The following is a 21,747-nucleotide window of genomic DNA, read 5'->3' as shown; positions in this document are numbered from 1 at the left end:
TGTAAATCTTAGCAGCCAGCCCATTTTAGGTTCAGCACCATGGATAGCGCTTGCTTATTGGAGGCTGACATTTACCCACCGATAAGCATGCATAATCCAGGGTCTCAACCAAAAATGGGCCAGCTCCTATGCATCACATTCCTGCTTTTTTAAATAAAGATAGCAAGAGAACAATGACAAATTGATAATTGGAGTGTATTAGAAAGTTGCTTAAAATTGCATGCTGTATCGGAATCATTAAAGGGACAGTCTAGGCCAAAATAAACTTTCATGATTCAGATAGAGCATGTAATTTTAAAATTTTTTCCAATTTACTTTTATCACCAATTTTGCTTTGTTCTCTTGGTATTCTTAGTTGAAAGCTTAACCTAGGAGGTTCATATGCTAATTTCTTAGACCTTGAAGCCCACCTCTTTCAGATTGCATTTTAACAGTTTTTCACCACTAGAGGGTGTTAGTTCACATATTTCATATAGATAACACTGTGCTCGTGCACGTGAAGTAATCTGGGAGCAGGCACTGATTGGCTAGACTGCAAGTCTGTCAAAAGAACTGAAAAAAGGGGCAGTTTGCAGAGGCTTAGATACAAGATAATCACAGAGGTTAAAAGTATATTAATATAACTGTGTTGGTTATGAAAAACTGGGAAATGGGTAATAAAGGGATTATCTGTCTTTTAAAACAATAAAAATTCTGGTGTAGACTGTCCCTTTAAAGAAAAAATATGGGTTCAGCGTCCCTTTAATGGAAAATACAAACTAGTAAATCAGCTCTGTTAATTTCTAAAAACATTTTAAAAAATAATAAACTCATGTAAATAATTAAGAATATATTTTACTTTGTTAAAATGGAAAACAATGTATGACTGTTCATGTCGAAGTTAAGATTTGAATAATAATATATAATCCTGAATTAATATTTTACAGATATGGATGTTGGCACTGGACTCTCAAGCTCGGGTTTGTCCCAGTCTGGTATGTCTCATTATACTTACTTATGCTTACAAATTTGGACATAACATTGCCTAATGCATTCACATTGATCTATATTAACATGGATCCTCTAATTAGATTTCAAGTGAATTTAAAAAGAAGAATCATGATTCAGAGATCGAATTCCATTGTATTCAAAATCACAATTTATTAGTATTCGATAGACATGTGCACGGCTAAAAAATTCAGTTCGTTTTCGGTTCGGATCGATTCGGACTTTTCGAATTTCGTTTCGGATCGAATCGGATTCGGCAAAATTTGAATAAATTCGTTTCGGATTTATTCAGATCCGAATAAATTCGTTTCGGATTTATTCGGATTCGGCTGAATTCGGTTCTATTCCGTTCCGAAATTCGGTATGTTTTTAGTACACTAACACCCATTTAGTACACTAAGTCACTAACACCCATAAACTACCTATGAACCACTAAACCGAGGCCCCCCCACATTGCAAACCCTATAATAACATTATTTAACCCCTAATCTGCCGATCGGATATCGCCGCAACCTACATTATAGCTATTAACCCCTAATCTGCTGTCCCTAACACCGCCGACCCCTACATTATAGTTATTAACCCCTAATCTGCCTCCCCCAACGTCGCCGCAATCTAACTACAAGTATTAACCCCTAATCTGCCGACCCGATATCGCCGCCGCCTACATTATAGCTATTAACCCCTAATCTGCTGTCCCTAACACCGCCGACCCCTACATTATAGTTATTAACCCCTAATCTGCCTCCCCCAACGTCGCTGCAATCTAACTACAAGTATTAACCCCTAATCTGCCGACCCGATATCGCCGCCTACATTATAGCTATTAACCCCTAATCTGCTGTCCCTAACACCGCCGACCCCTACATTATAGTTATTAACCCCTAATCTGCCTCCCCCAACGTCCCCGCAATCTAACTACAAGTATTAACCCCTAATCTGCCGACCCGATATCGCCGCCGCCTACATTATAGCTATTAACCCCTAATCTGCTGTCCCTAACACCGCCGACCCCTACATTATAGTTATTAACCCCTAATGTGCCTCCCCCAACGTCGCCGCAATCTAACTACAAGTATTAACCCCTAATCTGCCGACCCGATATCGCCACCGCCTACATTATAACTATTAACCCCTAATCTGCTGTCCCTAACACCGCCGACCCCTACATTATAGTTATTAACCCCTAATCTGCCTCCACCCAACGTCGCCACAATCTAACTACAAGTATTAACCCCTAATCTGCCGACCGCAAATCGCCGCCACTATAATAAATGTATTAACCCCTAAACCGCCGCACTCCCGCCTCGCAAACACTATAATACATTTTATTAACCCCTAATCTGCCCTCCCTAACATCGCCGCCACCTACCTACAATTATTAACCCCTAATCTCCCGCCCCCAACGTCGCCGCTACTATAATAAGGTTATTAACCCCTAAACCTAAGTCTAACCCTAACACTAACACCCCCTAACTTAAATATAATTTAAATAAAACGAAATAAGTTTACTATAGTAAAATAAATGAATCCTATTTAAAACTAAAGACTTAACTGTAAAATAAACCCTAAAATAGCTGCAATATAACTAATAGTTACATTGTAGCTATTTTAGGATTTATTTTTATTTTACAGGCAACTTTGTATTTATTTTAACTAGGTACAATAGTTATTAAATAGTTAATAACTATTTAATAACTACCTAGCTAAAATAAATACAAATTTACCTGTAAAATAAATCCTAACCTAAGTTACAATTACACCTAACACTACACTATCATTAAATTAATTAAATAAATGACTCATATTTAAAACTAAATACTTACCTGTAAAATAAACCCTAATATAGCTGCAATATAACTAATAGTTACATTGTAGCTATTTTAGCATTTATATTTATTTTACAGGCAACTTTGTATTTATTTTAACTAGGTACAATAGCTATTAAATAGTTATTGACTAATTAATAGCTACCTAGTTAAAATAATTACAAAATTACCTGTAAAATAAATCCTAACCTAAGTTACAATTAAACCTAACACTACACTATCATTAAATAAATTAACTACAAGTACCTACAATTATCTACAATTAAATAAACTAAAGTACAAAACCCCCCCACTAAATTACAAAAAATAAAAAACCACTAAATTACAAAAAATAAAAAAATATTACAAGAATTTTAAACTAATTACACCTAATCTAAGCCCCCTAATAAAATAACAAAGCCCCCCAAAATAAAAAAAAATGCCCTACCCTATACTAAATTACAAAAGTTAACAGCTCTATTACCTTACCAGCCCTGAACAGGGCCCTTTGCGGGGCATGCCCCAAAGAAAACAGCTCTTTTGCCTGTAAAAAAAAAACACAATCCCCCCCCCACATTACAACCCACCACCCACATACCCCTACTCTAACCCAAACCCCCCTTAAATAAACCTAACACTACCCCCCTGAAGATCTCCCTACCTTGAGTCGTGTTCACCCAGCCGGGCCGAAGTCTTCATCCGATGGGGCAGAAGAGGACATCCAGACCGGCAGAAGTCTTCATCCAAGCGGGGCAAGAAGAGGTCTTCCATCCATCATACAAGTACCAAAATACAAACAAACACTAAATTACCAAAAATAATAAAATATTACAATAATTTTAAACTAATTACACCTAATCTAAGCCCCCTACTAGCTATTAATGTAGCTTCAATATAACTAATAGTTACATTGTAGCTATTTTAGGATTTATATGTATTTTACAGGCAACTTTGTATTTATTTTAACTAGGTTCAATAGTTATTAAATAGTTAATAACTATTTAATAACTACCTAGCTAAAATAAATACAAATTTACCTGTAAAATAAATCATAACCTAAGTTACAATTACACCTAACACTACACTATCATTAAATTAACTAAATAAATGAATCCTATATACAACTAAAGACTTACCTGTAAAATAAACCCTAATATAGCTGCAATATAACTAATAGTTACATTGTAGCTATTTTAGCATTTATATTTATTGTACAGGCAACTTTGTATTCATTTTAACTAGGTTCAATAGCTATTAAATAGATATTGACTATTTAATAGCTACCTAGTTAAAATAATTACAAAATTACCTGTAAAATAAATCCTAACCTAAGTTACAATTAAACCTAACACTACACTATCATTAAATAAATTAACTACAAGTACCTACAATTAAATACAATTAAAAAAACTAAACTAAAGTACAACCCCCCCCCCACTAAATTACAAAAAATAAAAAAATATTACAAGAATTTTAAACTAATTACACCTAATCTAAGCCCCCTAATAAAATAACAAAGCCCCCCAAAATAAAAAAAATGCCCTAACCTATACTAAATTACAAAAGTTAACAGCTCTATTACCTTACCAGCCCTGAACAGGGCCCTTTGCGGGGCATGCCCCAAAGAAAACAGCTCTTTTGCCTGTAAAAAAAAAAACACAATCCCCCCCCCCACATTACAACCCACCACCCACATACCCCTACTCTAACCCAAACCCCCCTTAAATAAACCTAACACTACCCCCCTGAAGATCTCCCTACCTTGAGTCGTGTTCACCCAGCCGGGCCGAAGTCTTCATCCGATGGGGCAGAAGAGGACATCCAGACCGGCAGAAGTCTTCATCCAAGCGGGGCAAGAAGAGGTCTTCCATCCATCAGAAAAGTACAAAAAAACAAACAAACACTAAATTAGCAAGAATAATAAAATATTACAATAATTTTAAACTAATTACACCTAATCTAAGCCCCCTACTAGCTATTAATATAGCTACAATATAACTAATAGTTACATTGTAGCTATTTTAGGATTTATATGTATTTTACAGGCAACTTTGTATTTATTTTAACTAGGTACAATAGCTATTAAATAGTTAATAACTACCTAGCTAAAATAAATACAAATTTACCTGTAAAATAAACCCTAACCTAAGTTACAATTACACCTAACACTACACTGTCATTAAATTAACTAAATAAATTAATCCTATATAAAACTAAATACTTACCTGTAAAATAAACCCTAATATAGCTACAATATAACTAATAGTTACATTGTAGCTATTTTAGCATTTATATTTATTTTACAGGCAACTTTGTATTTATTTTAACTAGGTACAATAGCTATTAAATAGATATTTACTGTTTAATAGCTACCTAGTTAAAATAATTACAAAATTACCTGTAAAATAAATCCTAACCTAAGTTACTATTAAACCTAACACTACACTATCATTAAATAAATTAACTACAAGTACCTACAATTAAATACAATGAAATAAACTAAACTAAAGTACAAAAAAAAACCCCACTAAATTACAAAAAATAAAAAAAATTACAAGAATTTTAAACTAATTACACCTAATCTAAGCCCCCTAATAAAATAACAAAGCCCCCCAAAATAAAAAAAATGCCCTACCCTATACTAAATTACAAAAGTAATCAGCTCTATTACCTTACCAGCCCTGAACAGGGCCTTTTGCGGGGCATGCCCCAAAGAAAACAGCTCTTTTGCCTGTAAAAAAAAACACAATACCCCCCCCACATTACAACCCACCACCCACATACCCCTACTCTAACCCAAACCCCCCTTAAATAAACCTAACACTACCCCCCTGAAGATCTCTCTACCGTGTCTTCACCCAGCGGGCCGAAGTCTTCATCCGATCGGGCAGAAGAGGACATCCAGACCGGCAGAAGTCTTCATCCAAGCGGGGCAAGAAGAGGTCTTCCATCCATCAGAAGTCTTGATCCAGGCGGCATCTTCTCTGTTCATCCATCCGGAGCGGAGCGGCAGCATCCTGAAGACATCCCACGCAGAGCATCCTCTTCTTTCTTGATCCGATGACTAGGTGACTGTACCTTTAAGTGACGTCATCCAAGATGGCGTCCCTTGAATTCCGATTGGCTGATAGGATTCTATCAGCCAATCGGAATTAAGGTAGGAAAAATCTGATTGGCTGATTGAATCAGCCAATCAGATTCAAGTTCAATCCGATTGGCTGATCCAATCAGCCAATCAGATTGAGCTCGCATTCTATTGGCTGATCGGAACAGCCAATAGAATGCGAGGTCAATCTGATTGGCTGATTCCATCAGCCAATCGGATTGAACTTGAATCTGATTGGCTGATTGAATCAGCCAATCAGATTTTTCCTACCTTAATTCCGATTGGCTGATAGAATCCTATCAGCCAATCGGAATTCAAGGGACGCCATCTTGGATGACGTCACTTAAAGGTACAGTCACCTAGTCGTCGGATCAAGAAAGAAGAGGATGCTCTGCGTGGGATGTCTTCAGGATGCTGCCGCTCCGCTCCGGATGGATGAACAGAGAAGATGCCGCCTGGATCAAGACTTCTGATGGATGGAAGACCTCTTCTTGCCCCGCTTGGATGAAGACTTCTGCCGGTCTGGATGTCCTCTTCTGCCCGATCGGATGAAGACTTTGGCCCGCTGGGTGAAGACACGGTAGAGAGATCTTCAGGGGGGTAGTGTTAGGTTTATTTAAGGGGGGTTTGGGTTAGAGTAGGGGTATGTGGGTGGTGGGTTGTAATGTGGGGGGGGGTATTGTGTTTTTTTTTACAGGCAAAAGAGCTGTTTTCTTTGGGGCATGCCCCCGCAAAAGGCCCTTTTAAGGGCTGGTAAGGTAATAGAGCTGATTACTTTTGTAATTTAGTATAGGGTAGGGCATTTTTTTATTTTGGGGGGCTTTGTTATTTTATTAGGGGGCTTAGATTAGGTGTAATTAGTTTAAAATTCTTGTAATTTTTTTTATTTTTTGTAATTTAGTGTTTGTTTTTTTTTGTACTTTAGTTTAGTTTATTTCATTGTATTTAATTGTAGGTACTTGTAGTTAATTTATTTAATGATAGTGTAGTGTTAGGTTTAATAGTAACTTAGGTTAGGATTTATTTTACAGGTAATTTTGCAATTATTTTAACTAGGTAGCTATTAAACAGTAAATATCTATTTAATAGCTATTGTACCTAGTTAAAATAAATACAAAGTTGCCTGTAAAATAAATATAAATGCTAAAATAGCTACAATGTAACTATTAGTTATATTGTAGCTATATTAGGGTTTATTTTACAGGTAAGTATTTAGTTTTATATAGGATTAATTTATTTAGTTAATTTAATGACAGTGTAGTGTTAGGTGTAATTGTAACTTAGGTTAGGGTTTATTTTACAGGTAAATTTGTATTTATTTTAGCTAGGTAGTTATTAACTATTTAATAGCTATTGTACCTAGTTAAAATAAATACAAAGTTGCCTGTAAAATACATATAAATCCTAAAATAGCTACAATGTAACTATTAGTTATATTGTAGCTATATTAATAGCTAGTAGGGGGCTTAGATTAGGTGTAATTAGTTTAAAATTATTGTAATATTTTATTATTTTTGCTAATTTAGTGTTTGTTTGTTTTTTGTACTTTTCTGATGGATGGAAGACCTCTTCTTGCCCCGCTTGGATGAAGACTTCTGCCGGTCTGGATGTCCTCTTCTGCCCCATCGGATGAAGACTTCGGCCCGGCTGGGTGAACACGACTCAAGGTAGGGAGATCTTCAGGGGGGTAGTGTTAGGTTTATTTAAGGGGGGTTTGGGTTAGAGTAGGGGTATGTGGGTGGTGGGTTGTAATGTGGGGGGGGGATTGTGTTTTTTTTTTACAGGCAAAAGAGCTGTTTTCTTTGGGGCATGCCCCGCAAAGGGCCCTGTTCAGGGCTGGTAAGGTAATAGAGCTGTTAACTTTTGTAATTTAGTATAGGTTAGGGCATTTTTTTTATTTTGGGGGGCTTTGTTATTTTATTAGGGGGCTTAGATTAGGTGTAATTAGTTTAAAATTCTTGTAATATTTTTTTATTTTTTGTAATTTAGTGGGGGGGGGGGTTTGTACTTTAGTTTAGTTTTTTTAATTGTATTTAATTGTAGGTACTTGTAGTTAATTTATTTAATGATAGTGTAGTGTTAGGTTTAATAGTAACTTAGGTTAGGATTTATTTTACAGGTAATTTTGTAATTATTTTAACTAGGTAGCTATTAAATAGTCAATATCTATTTAATAGCTATTGAACCTAGTTAAAATGAATACAAAGTTGCCTGTACAATAAATATAAATGCTAAAATAGCTACAATGTAACTATTAGTTATATTGCAGCTATATTAGGGTTTATTTTACAGGTAAGTCTTTAGTTTTATATAGGATTCATTTATTTAGTTAATTTAATGATAGTGTAGTGTTAGGTGTAATTGTAACTTAGGTTATGATTTATTTTACAGGTAAATTTGTATTTATTTTAGCTAGGTAGTTATTAAATAGTTATTAACTATTTAATAACTATTGTACCTAGTTAAAATAAATACAAAGTTGCCTGTAAAATACATATAAATCCTAAAATAGCTACAATGTAACTATTAGTTATATTGAAGCTATATTAATAGCTAGTAGGGGGCTTAGATTAGGTGTAATTAGTTTAAAATTATTGTAATATTTTATTATTTTTGGTAATTTAGTGTTTGTTTGTATTTTGGTACTTGTATGATGGATGGAAGACCTCTTCTTGCCCCGCTTGGATGAAGACTTCTGCCGGTCTGGATGTCCTCTTCTGCCCCATCGGATGAAGACTTCGGCCCGGCTGGGTGAACACGACTCAAGGTAGGGAGATCTTCAGGGGGGTAGTGTTAGGTTTATTTAAGGGGGGTTTGGGTTAGAGTAGGGGTATGTGGGTGGTGGGTTGTAATGTGGGGGGGGGGATTGTGTTTTTTTTTTACAGGCAAAAGAGCTGTTTTCTTTGGGGCATGCCCCGCAAAGGGCCCTGTTCAGGGCTGGTAAGGTAATAGAGCTGTTAACTTTTGTAATTTAGTATAGGGTAGGGCATTTTTTTTTTATTTTGGGGGGCTTTGTTATTTTATTAGGGGGCTTAGATTAGGTGTAATTAGTTTAAAATTCTTGTAATATTTTTTTATTTTTTGTAATTTAGTGGTTTTTTATTTTTTGTAATTTAGTGGGGGGGTTTTGTACTTTAGTTTATTTAATTGTAGATAATTGTAGGTACTTGTAGTTAATTTATTTAATGATAGTGTAGTGTTAGGTTTTATTGTAACTTAGGTTAGGATTTATTTTACAGGTAATTTTGTAATTATTTTAACTAGGTAGCTATTAATTAGTCAATAACTATTTAATAGCTATTGTACCTAGTTAAAATAAATACAAAGTTGCCTGTAAAATAAATATAAATGCTAAAATAGCTACAATGTAACTATTAGTTATATTGCAGCTATATTAGGGTTTATTTTACAGGTAAGTATTTAGTTTTAAATATGATTCATTTATTTAATTAATTTAATGATAGTGTAGTGTTAGGTGTAATTGTAACTTAGGTTAGGATTTATTTTACAGGTAAATTTGTATTTATTTTAGCTAGGTAGTTATTAAATAGTTATTAACTATTTAATAACTATTGTACCTAGTTAAAATAAATACAAAGTTGCCTGTAAAATAAAAATAAATCCTAAAATAGCTACAATGTAACTATTAGTTATATTGCAGCTATCTTAGGGTTTATTTTACAGGTAAGTCTTTAGTTTTAAATAGGATTCATTTATTTAACTATAGTAAATTTATTTCGTTTTATTTAAATTATATTTAAGTTAGGGGGTGTTAGTGTTAGGGTTAGACTTAGGTTTAGGGGTTAATAACCTTATTATAGTAGCGGCGACGTTGGGGGCGGGAGATTAGGGGTTAATAATTGTAGGTAGGTGGCGGCGATGTTAGGGAGGGCAGATTAGGGGTTAATAAAATGTATTATAGTGTTTGCGAGGCGGGAGTGCGGCGGTTTAGGGGTTAATACATTTATTATAGTGGCGGCGATTTGCGGTCGGCAGATTAGGGGTTAATACTTGTAGTTAGATTGTGGCGACGTTGGGGGGGGCAGATTAGGGGTTAATAACTATAATGTAGGGGTCGGCGGTGTTAGGGACAGCAGATTAGGGGTTAATAGCTATAATGTAGGCGGCGGCGATATCGGGTCGGCAGATTAGGGGTTAATACTTGTAGTTAGATTGCGGCGACGTTGGGGGGGCAGATTAGGGGTTAATAACTATAATGTAGGGGTCGGCGGTGTTAGGGACAGCAGATTAGGGGTTAATAGCTATAATGTAGGCGGTGGCGATATTCGGTCGGCAGATTAGGGGTTAATACTTGTAGTTAGATTGCAGCGACGTTGGGGGAGGCAGATTAGGGGTTAATAACTATAATGTAGGGGTCGGCGGTGTTAGGGACAGCAGATTAGGGGTTAATAGTTATAATGTAGGTGGCGGCGATATCGGGTCGGCAGATTAGGGGTTAATACTTGTAGTTAGATTGCGGCGACGTTGGGGGGGGGCAGATTAGGGGTTAATAACTATAATGTAGGGGTCGGCGGTGTTAGGAACAGCAGATTAGGGGTTAATAGTTATAATGTAGGTGGCGGCGATATTCGGTCGGCAGATTAGGGGTTAATAAAATAATGCAGGTGTCAGCGATAGCGGAGGCAGCAGATTAGGGGTTAATAAGTGTCAGATTAGGGGTGTTTAGAGACTCGGGGTACATGTTAGGGTGTTAGGTGCAGACTTAGTGTTTCCCCATAGGAAACAATGGGGCTGCAGTGTTAGTTTTTTTTCAGCCGAAACTCCCATTGTTTCCTATGGGGAAATGCCGAATTTTAACGAGCTAATTCGGATTTATTCGGAAATACGGCAGCTATTTCGGATTCATTCGGTAGATTCGGAAGTATTTTAATTCGGAAATCCGAATCGATCCGAATCTCCGAATTTACCGAATTTACCGAATTTCCGAATTAATCCGAAACGAACCGCACATGTCTAGTATTCGAAGATATTCCTCAGAATCTTGCTGTCTTTATTTGAATGTAATCTTAGGGTCTTGCTTATTTTGGATTCAGCACGTGGGTAGTGTTTGACAGTTGGTGTCTACATTTAGACAACACTAACATATTTTTACACATGTGCAGAATATATAAATATACATCTCATATGCTTTGATATTTTATTCTTATCATTAAGATAGAAGGATAATAATATATTCATGATGATAGGAGGAAATTATATATTTCATTGAAATTGCATGCTCTATCCGATTCTTTACATCAACATATGGAATAGACTATTCCTTTAGAGTGACATTCTCAAATATTAATATTGTATTTATCTAAAGATACAAAATACATTTATTAATCATTACACTGTTTGGAAGAAACAATACTGTGATTTAAATCACATCTTTCACTCTCGGATTACCTTTATATATAAGCATATTCTAACAGCACCATGATAACATAGTTTAAAATATATCTAATGTCTTGCATTGTGATCAATATGTGTTGTGTCATATACCAGATTATTGTACATTGCACAAATTTATATATGTGCAACATGTATTATGCTCTAGTTGTTACCAGTTGTTATTCAAAGTGTTAATTGTCTGTCTGGATTTATTTCAAAACAGGGACCAATAGTTATTTTTAGATATGCCATAGATTAATATGATAAGAATCGGATGTATAATATTTTAAGAAATAGTACATATGTGAAAGGCATCATTTTCTTTCCACTCACCTTGATGAACTAATGAATTTAATTTTCATATAAGTGGTTTAGTCTTCACATTTCAAAAGATATTATTTTAAATAGTTTAGAATAATTTTATATTAAATATGTATATTTAAAGCTGATGTACAAATAGATTAAGTTAATTTGACAATCCCGGAGGGATCCAGCACCGATGCAGACCTGCCTTTGCAGGCTGCTGGTAAGTCCATTTACTCATTCATACGTCATTAAAGGTGTCTTTTGCAAAAATATTCAGATCATGATTATGATGAAGCATTCCATTTTAATAAACTTTAATAAACCTTATAATGTACTCCTCTAATTATATATATTTATTTTATTAGTTTAATATTAAGATTTTAAAGCTTCTTAGTCTACACCTTTGTGCTTCAGAACAAGGATAGCACATGTTGATATTTTGTATAAATGTAGACAATAATCATCAAGCAATACACACATGATAACTATTAAACATTCCGTGTACTATGCTTTTTTCCGGATTTACAAAATACAGACAATCACATTTAATTATTAATCATCAATAATTATATATTTTATTTAAATTGCATGCTCCATCAAAATTATGAAATTCATAACTTTGGTTCAGTATCTCTTTAATGCAACATTGATGTGTGTCCTTGAGCACCAGTAACACATGTTATAATATTTGATTTTAACGTGTACACAACATATTATGTTTTTCAGATATGGATGTTAAATGTGCGATGGAGGAGAATGTGGCTCCCTTGGAGTCTGATGGTACGTCAAATATATATAACAACATGTATATAACGTGTATTGTTTCCAAATTATACTATTGAATAAAACTAAAGTCTACAGCTTGGTCCCTTTAACATATATTATTCCATTATTTTTCAAATACACCACTGCTCCCCTTTCTATATCATGCAGCATGAACATAGAAATTATGGATTTATTTGCTTATTTATGTATAAATTGTCATGAATGACATCATGATGTCACATGCATATTACATCCAAACACCCAATAATCATCTATGATTGTACAGACAGACATTGCTATTCATCTGAGTGCCTAGATGCAGACCATCTCATTATTTAATCATTGTTCTGAGCATCTCACCCACTTCTAAGTATACATAAAACATAATCATGTTGAAATTCAGTGATTTAATTTCATGATGTATAATATGTAAAGGGATTTGAAAATGATTTATGTGTAGACTGTCCATTTCCCTCAAACATTAATATTCCGCTAACCTAAAAAGTTTAATTCTGAATGTGTCTATTACTATTGGGATGACATACATTTAATCCTAATGTAAAAGATAAATTCACAAAACATACTCTGTAAAAGTAATGTCAGATAGATACCATTCTATTCTTAATATTTAATATGAACAGTAGTATCTACCGTGTATATATTCTGAATAGTAATTGATTGAACCATCAAGCTTAAAATAATTATATTTAAGATTACAAAGGCAATCATCTTAATCTATATGGTAATTAGTGATTACTTTGTTTCAAAGGCTATGTGGAGTGGCCATTTATATTTGATCATATTACACACTTCCATATTAAGTCAATACACGGGCATGTGTATAAAAGAACTCTATGGCATTTCAATATCAAATGCATACATGTGTACTGATATATTATCAAAAAGAGAAATATCATATTCTAAAATCATAAAGATTAGCACAAAATATGATTTTTAATGTATTGATCAAACGTTCCATGAAAAATACCAGTGAGCAATCAGAGTTTCAAGGATCAATTAAATATTATTATAAATTAGACTTGCTTCAAATCAATCAATACCTTTAAACATAGTCATTATTGTGACTTTGTATAAATATTTTAAGAGAAAATGAATACAGATTTAAAATGATGGTGAATATTAATTTATTTCAAAATAATGATATATTTTCATATAATATATGTATTTATAAAATTGTAATATATATTTCAGATGGACCTTCCACTTCTGGGTATCATCCTCCAGCCCCCCCCCTCCTCGCTCTTCCCATCCTGCCCCTTCCCAAAACAAACCCCCTGCCCCCCTCGCCGCTCTCCCCATCTTGCCCATCTTGCTCCTGCCCCACCTGCAAAGGCACCAACTGCCCAGGCCCCACCCTCCTCACCTGTGCAGGCCCCACCGGAGCAGGACCAACATGCCCCACATCGCCACATCCCTCCCCACCAACACGTTTTCCCTGATCTCCCCCTTCCTTGGCCTGGGTTCTGTGTTCTCCTTCCCAGCCACTGATGTAAGTATCATTACAAATCAACATTAGCACATAGATTCTTAAAGGGACATTATACTGATCTAATTATACATAAATAGTTTTTGAACTGGAAAATTTATTTATAAAGCTTTCTTTATTTTATGAATGTAAATGTTTCATATTTATATTTTATGAAATTATAATCCTCATTTTTTATTATCTAAATGATATTGCCTAGATGTTGGATATAAATTATGTATACAGTATATGCTAATATTTTGTATTTGTTATCACCGCCCTTTTCCCAGTGTGTCATAAACCAAAAAAATAATGTTTTGCCGATAATGTTTTTAGTTTATTTAATATCTTAATGGATTATCTATGAAGAACATATTTAATGTGTAATTTTTCTTCTCTATAGCATATTTTATTATAATACTGATTTGTATTTTAATTAGTACAATGTCTCTTTGCTATATTTTTATTATGTTCTGTAATTAATAATAATTTTTAATATTTATTTTTGTTTAGGTTGTGACTCAGCATGGTTGACGCTAGTGGCTCTAGCACGTTTGGAGTGAACCATGCTGAGTTCACATCAGTTGCTGGGAAGGATGCATGACTCCATGTTTCTGCAGCTGTGGCTTAATCGCCTCATATTGACACACCTCATCCGTATGGATGCAAGGCATCAAGCGTAGCTGCAGAACCTCAGGCCGAGGAAGGCAAGGATGATGCCCCAGTAAGTGGAGGATCCGGAGATGACCCTAGGGAGCACGAATAACTCCTCCATCCATTTTATATATGTTGGCCATTGGCTAAGTGTTTTGTTCTATTTTTATTGTTGTGCCTGTTGCACTGTTTCACCTTGTCAGATGTTTACTAAGTGGCTATGTTGGCCTTTGTTTACCCTTGTCAACTCCCTGAAAAGACTGTGATGCACTATGTCATCTTGTCAGATGGCTCCAAAGGGGCTATGCTGGCCTTTGTTTACCCTAGTCAACTCCCTGAAAGGACTGTGATGCACTATGTCACCTTGTCAGATGGCTCCAAAGGGGCTATGCTGGCCTTTGTTTACCCTTGTCAACTCCCTGAAAGGACTGTGATGCACTATGTCACCTTGTCAGATGGCTCAAAATGGGATATGCTAGCCTTTGTTTACCCTTGTCAACTCCCTCCAAGGACTGTGATGCACTATGTCACCTTGTCAGATGGCTCCAAAGCGGCAATGCTGGCCTTTGTTTGCTCTTGTCAACTCCCTCCAAGATTTTCCTTAAATCTTATTGTAGTAATATAACATAATAAATCACTGTGTGTAATGCACACATTTTAGATGATTAAACTATTTCTATTATTTTTGATTATATTTAATTATCAAACAATATATTGCTATAGGTAACAAATAATGTATAAACAATACACATTTTCGTGATGTATATAGTAGCATTATTTCTATGTTAAACCCTGCTGCTTCCTAAATATTTCCTAATCTTCCTATTCTAATGAAATATATATTTATTAACAACAATGGATTATATTTCACATATCACAGTATTATGTTATCTAGCGTTACATTATGTGAAGCTGTGCATTACATAAAACAAACACACTTGCTAGTTAACAATATAGCACATGCTAGTTTTTGAAATAGAAATACATTTGTTATTGACATGCAAAGGTGTTAAATCCATGGGATTACGCTGCTCCGCGATATTGGATGCGCCATGTTGCGTAAGACGTCACATGCAAAGGTGTTAAATCCGTCATTTGATTGGATTACGTTGCTCTGCGATATTGGATGCACCATGTTGCGTAAGACGTCACATGAAAAGGTGTTAAATCCATAATTTAATTGGATTACGTTGCTCTGCGATATTGGATGCGCCATGTTGTGTAAGATGTCACATGCAAAGGTGTTAAATCCGTCATTTGATTGGATTACGTTGTTCCGCAATATTGGATGCACCATGTTTGCGAATGAGAACACAAGTTTAAAACCATGATTTTCTAGGTTTATGGATTGTGTCAATCATGTACATTGTTAAAACATAGATGATAAAGAGGAAACAAATATCTATTGATGGCTGTTTCGTGGAAGAAATGAATGAAGGCAATGTGTTGTTGATCCCGAATATATTTTGAGGCAAGTGCTAATCCATGAATGTTCATTGATGAATATACTCTATCTTGTTTAATATGTTTCTCAACAATATTTTCACATTAACAAATAATTAATGTGTTGTCTTTGTCTACATTGAAAATTCCTAAACATGCGCATTTGTATTAGAAGTGAAGTCTCAATATGCATTCACCTATATCATGATATATATATGAGATGTATACTTTTTATAGATGTTATGTCCTGAAATGTTCAATATTGTATCGATTCCACATTGTTATTATCCAAATATAGTACTGTGAGTATGAATTTGAAATGTAACTCTTAAAGGGACATGAAACCCTAAATGTATCTTTCATTAGTTATGTTGAACATACAATTTTAACCAGGTTTCCAATTATCTTCTATTCTCAAATGTGCTTCAGTCTCTTCGTATAATGTGTTGAAGGTGCATCAATACACTACTGGTTTTTAAGTGAACACATGGGTGAGGCAATGAAAGTCGGTAGATATATGCAGCCACCAATCAGCAGATTGAAGCTATGTTCTTTACTGCTCCTGAGCATTCCTAGATAAACATTTCAGCAAAGGATAACAAGATAACGAATCAAAGAATATGAGGCCTAGATTTAGAGTTTGGCGGTAGCCGTGAAAACCAGCGTTAGAGGCTCCTAACGCTGGTTTTAGGCTACCACCAGTATTTGGAGTCAGCCAGGAAAGGGTCTAACGCTCACTTTTCAGCTGCGACTTTTCCATACCGCAGATCCCCTTACGTCAATTGCGTATCCTATCTTTTCAATGGGATCTTTCTAACTCCGGTATTTAGAGTCGTGGCTGAAGTGAGCGTTAGAAATCTAACGACAAAACTCCAGCCGCAGAAAAAAGTTCTACAAATAAATACAATTAAATAAACTAACTAAAGTACAAAAAATAAAAAAGAACTAAGTTACAAAAAATAAAAAAATATTTACAAACATTAGAAAAATATTTTAAACTAATTACACCTACTCTAAGCCCCCTAATAAAATAACAAAGCCCCCCAAAATAAAAAAATGCCCTACCCTATTCTAAATTACAAAAGTTCAAAGCTCTTTTACCTTACCAGCCCTGAACAGGGCCCTTTTCGGGGCATGCCCCAAGAAATTCAGCTCTTTTGCCTGTAAAAAAACACATACAATACCCCCCCCCAACATTACAACCCACCACCCACATACCCCTAATCTAACCCAAACCCCCCTTAAATAAACCTAACACTAAGCCCCTGAATATCTTCCTACCTTATCTTCACCTCGCCGGGTATCACACCGATCGGTCCTGGCTCCAAAATCTTCATCCAACCCAAGCGGGGGCTAGACATCCATCATCCGACGGCTGAAGAAGTCCAGAAGAGGGTCCAAAGTCTTCATCCTATCCGGGAAGAAGAGTAGATCCGGACCGGCAACCATCTTCTTCCAAGCGGCATCTTCTATCTTCATCCGATGAGGACCGGCTCCATCGTGAAGACCTCCATCGCGGACCCATCTTCTTCCGACGACGTCCAACTGAAGAATGACGGTTCCTTTAAGGGACGTCATCCAAGATGGCGTCCCTCGAATTCCAATTGGCTGATAGGATTCTATCAGCCAATCGGAATTAAGGTAGGAAAATTCTGATTGGCTGATTGAATCAGCCAATCAGAATCAAGTTCAATCCGATTGGCTGATCCGATCAGCCAATCAGATTGAGCTCGCATTCTATTGGCTGTTCCGATAAGTATTTAGCTTTAAATAGGAATAATTTATTTAATAAGAGTTAATTAATTTAGTTAAATTTAAATTATATTTAACTTAGGGGGGTGTAAGTGTTAGGGTTAGACTTAGCTTTAGGGGTTAATACATTTATTAGAATAGCGGTGAGCTCCAGTCGGCAGATTAGGGGTTAATGTTTGAAGTTAGGTGTCGGCGATGTTAGGGAGGGCAGATTAGGGGTTAATACTATTTATTATAGGGTTAGTGAGGCGGATTAGGGGTTAATAACTTTATTATAATAGCGGTGCGGTCCGGTCGGCAGATTAGGGGTTAATAAGTGTAGGCAGGTGGAGGCGACATTGTGGGGGGCAGATTAGGGGTTAATAAATATAATATAGGGGTCGGCGGTGTTAGGGACAGCAGATTAGGGGTACATAGGGATAATGTAAGTAGCGGCGGTTTACGGAGCGGCAGATTAGGGGTTAATAATAATATGCAGGGGTCAGCGATAGCGGGGGCGGCAGAATAGGGGTTAATAAGTGTAAGGTTAGGGGTCTTTAGACTCGGGGTACATGTTAGAGTGTTAGGTGCAGACGTAGGAAGTGTTTCCCCATAGCAAACAATGGGGCTGCGTTAGGAGCTGAACGCGGCTTTTTTGCATGTGTTAGGTTTTTTTTCAGCTCAAACAGCCCCATTGTTTCCTATGGGCACGTTTTTGAAGCTGGCCGCGTCCGTAAGCAACTCTGTAAATGAAAGTAAATGTGTTTAACTATATGTAAGTAATGGAAATAAAAGCAGCACTCGCACACTCACCCAGACAAATTCGTACACAAACTCTCTCTCTCACTATCTCTCTCTCACTATCTCTCTCTCACTAACTCTCTCTCTCATTAACTCTCTCTCTCACTAACTAACTCTCTCTCATTAATTTTCTGTCTCACTAACTCTCTGTAACCTCCAACCCCTAGACCTGCATCTATCTCAAAAAAGCAATACAGTCAAGGAACCCCTGTTTATAGCGTGCTTATATACCCTATATAAATGGTTAATGATGTACCGGTTTGCAAAGTAAACGAGATCCAGGTGTGCTTTAGTGATGATTTGTATGTGTGCAATGTGGAGTAGTAGAATTTGTGCATGCTCATATAGAGTTTCTAAATGAATATATGTTTTTGTCGAATGTGTATAATGTGATGATGTCATAGTGATCGTTTTGCATAACATTCTCTTAATTTAGTTTCTCAAAATCCAAATGATGATTTCTGTTCGTATCGTATTTGTTAACTGTTCTAAATGTTTATTTTTAATAATGTTTCTTAATCACCAATGCAAATGTTTTGTTTGTGTATCAGTGTGAAATTAATTTTTTCTTGTTGTTTTGTTCCGTGATGCAGATCCCAATGTATTTTCTGAATCCTCATTTAGTGTATATGTTCTGTAGTATTTGTTGTAAAGGATTGTGAATGTTGAATGCGGATGTGCTATGTTGTGTGAGCGATTTTTGTTTGTACATTTGACCTGATTCTTTTGTGTCCATTATTTTGTATGTGCAATATGACAGAGCAGTGTGTAGTTCTCGCGATATCGAGTGTTAGATGAAAAATCTGTTTATTCTTCAGTTTGCATTGTTCTCTATGGGAGTGCTGCATATGTCATCCAATCAGCCAATAGGATTGGCCGCGTTGGATGTCTGGAAGATGGAGCCGCTCCGCGCCAGATGGATGAAGATAGAAGATGCCGTCTGGGTGAAGACTTCTGTTTAATATAATTTTAGTCTAATAGGGTAGATTAATTAGTAGATTAATATAGTTTAATTTAATTTTAGTATAATAGGGTAGATTAATTAATAGTTTAATAAAGTTTAATTTAATTCTAAAGGTAAGTTTAAATTTATTATAAGATAGGGATGAGTTAATATTTAATATAAAGTTAGCGGGTTGTAAGGTTTAGGGGTTAATAGGTTCATTTAGTTTATGGCGATGTGGGGGGCTGGTGGTTTAGGGGTTAATAACTTTATTTAGTTGCGGTGGGCTCCGTGAGTGGCGGGATAGGGGTTAATAACATAATGTATGTGGCAATGGTGTAGGGGGCGGCAGATTAGGGGTTTAAAACATAATGTAGGCGGTGGCGGGGTCCGGGAGCGGCGGGATAGGGGTTAATAAGTTTATTAGAGTTGCGGTCGACTCCGGGAGCGGCAGGATAGGGGTTAAACAGTTTAGTATAGTGACGGTGTTTAGTTTAGGATATAAATAAAGCTGGGAAAAAGCCGAATAGCAGCGAGATCGATGACTGTTAGTTAACAACAGTCCGCTGCTCATCGCCCCGTACTTGGTACGCGGCTTTTTGACAGCTTTTTTGTTAAATATGGAGAACGTATTCAGGTCCGCAGCCATGATGTTAGGCAATGTCAGGCGAGCGTATTGGTGCGGTTGAATGCAAGTAAGTTGATGGCTTGATAAATAGGCCTCACTGTTTCAACTACACAAATCCTCACTTGATCATGCCACTAAAGTTTGCCTATAACTGATGGAGAAGTACATTCACCACTAGTTAAAATCAAGTGGATTGCAAAACCCCAGTGAAAACCATATGAACTATAGCCTCCCACAATTCAAACATGTACCTGGTTGCAGTAAACAATACAGGTTTTATTATTATTTTCACACCATATTGGGCTCGATTTATCAAGCCCTTCGCCACCCTTTGACTGGAGGTTCACACAAGAGAACCTGCAGTCAGGATTTATCAAGCAACAGTCATAAGACCACTGCTTCCCTACCCTGTTCTCCACCTCTTAGGTGGAGAATTTAATTCCCCCCATCCTCGTCCGACAAGGGAGATTGACAGCTTCTGCCTGCACGTGATTGGCTGTGCATAGGCAGGGGGCGGTTGCAATGTTAAATTCTGGAAATGGATTGCTGCCCACCAGAGGAGAGCTTGGACGGACAGGGGCGAATATGTCTGTCATGGATTGATAAATCAAGTTAATTGTGTAGGATAGCTATTCAAAAACATTGAATGAGTGTCACATCTAAAGAAATCCAAGCCATATCATGAGACAAATTTTATAAAGCAGCTAGCTAAATAACTTCTGTTGGTATCTTAAAGGGACAGTCTACTCCAGAATTTTTAATGTTAAAAAATAGATACTCCTTTTGTTACCAATTCAAATTTTGCATAGCCAGCACAGTTATATTAATATACATTTTACCTCTGTGCTTACCTTGTATCTAAGCCTCTGCAGACTGCCCTCTTATTTCAGTTCTTTTCGTGAACGCTTGATGTTAAGACTCAAGGACAAGCCCCTAAAATGGGGCCACATCATTGGTTAACTTTCAAACACATGTTAGATTTGTTTACTTTCACGGCAATACACATCAGTCACGATCGACACCACTTAACTCAGATCAGATTATGCACTTTCAACACAATTACTTACACTATTGTTAATTAGGGTCTTTATTGAATTGTATCCACCATTTGGCATAGATTGTTATAAATTCACTTCATAATTGCAGCAACAACTGGGTGGATCAGGAAAGGAAGGATTTTATTGGATAATTTTTAGGAAGGAAGGGGAGGGACATTTGTTCATGAGGTTAGTGAGCCCTATTTAAAGGGCAACCATACACATATAGAGCATACAAGCCTGAGGAAACGGGGTTCTCCCGAGAAACGCGTAGCTACTATACTCTTGTTAGGAGATTGATATTCACACACCCAGCTGTAAATTGTTATACCTTTGGTATTTTTATTCTGTATAATAAAATACTGATTTTAACTTTTACATCAGTCTGGTGTTGGTGTGATTGTCTCCATATCAGTAACCTTAGGGCAGTCTAGCCCTTCTCCCTATTCCACCTGCAGCTCCAGTCGAAGGGAAGTATTGCCATTGGGTATTGTTCAGAGGCCCTGCAGGCAGAGAATTCCAACACTGAACGCATCCGGTGGGGATCTTCCACACAGCCAGCTGGTTTGCTGTAGAATACCAGCCTGCACCTGTTGGCATAATAGAGTGCCGCTACTTTTGTGAGTACCCTTATTCTGCTGTTATCTGGATACATTTA

Source organism: Bombina bombina, chromosome 5 (assembly GCF_027579735.1).
Source record: "Bombina bombina isolate aBomBom1 chromosome 5, aBomBom1.pri, whole genome shotgun sequence".
NCBI lineage: Eukaryota > Metazoa > Chordata > Amphibia > Anura > Bombinatoridae > Bombina > Bombina bombina.
The sequence above is the reverse complement of the archived record's forward strand: the minus strand, read 5'-3'. Positions refer to the sequence as shown.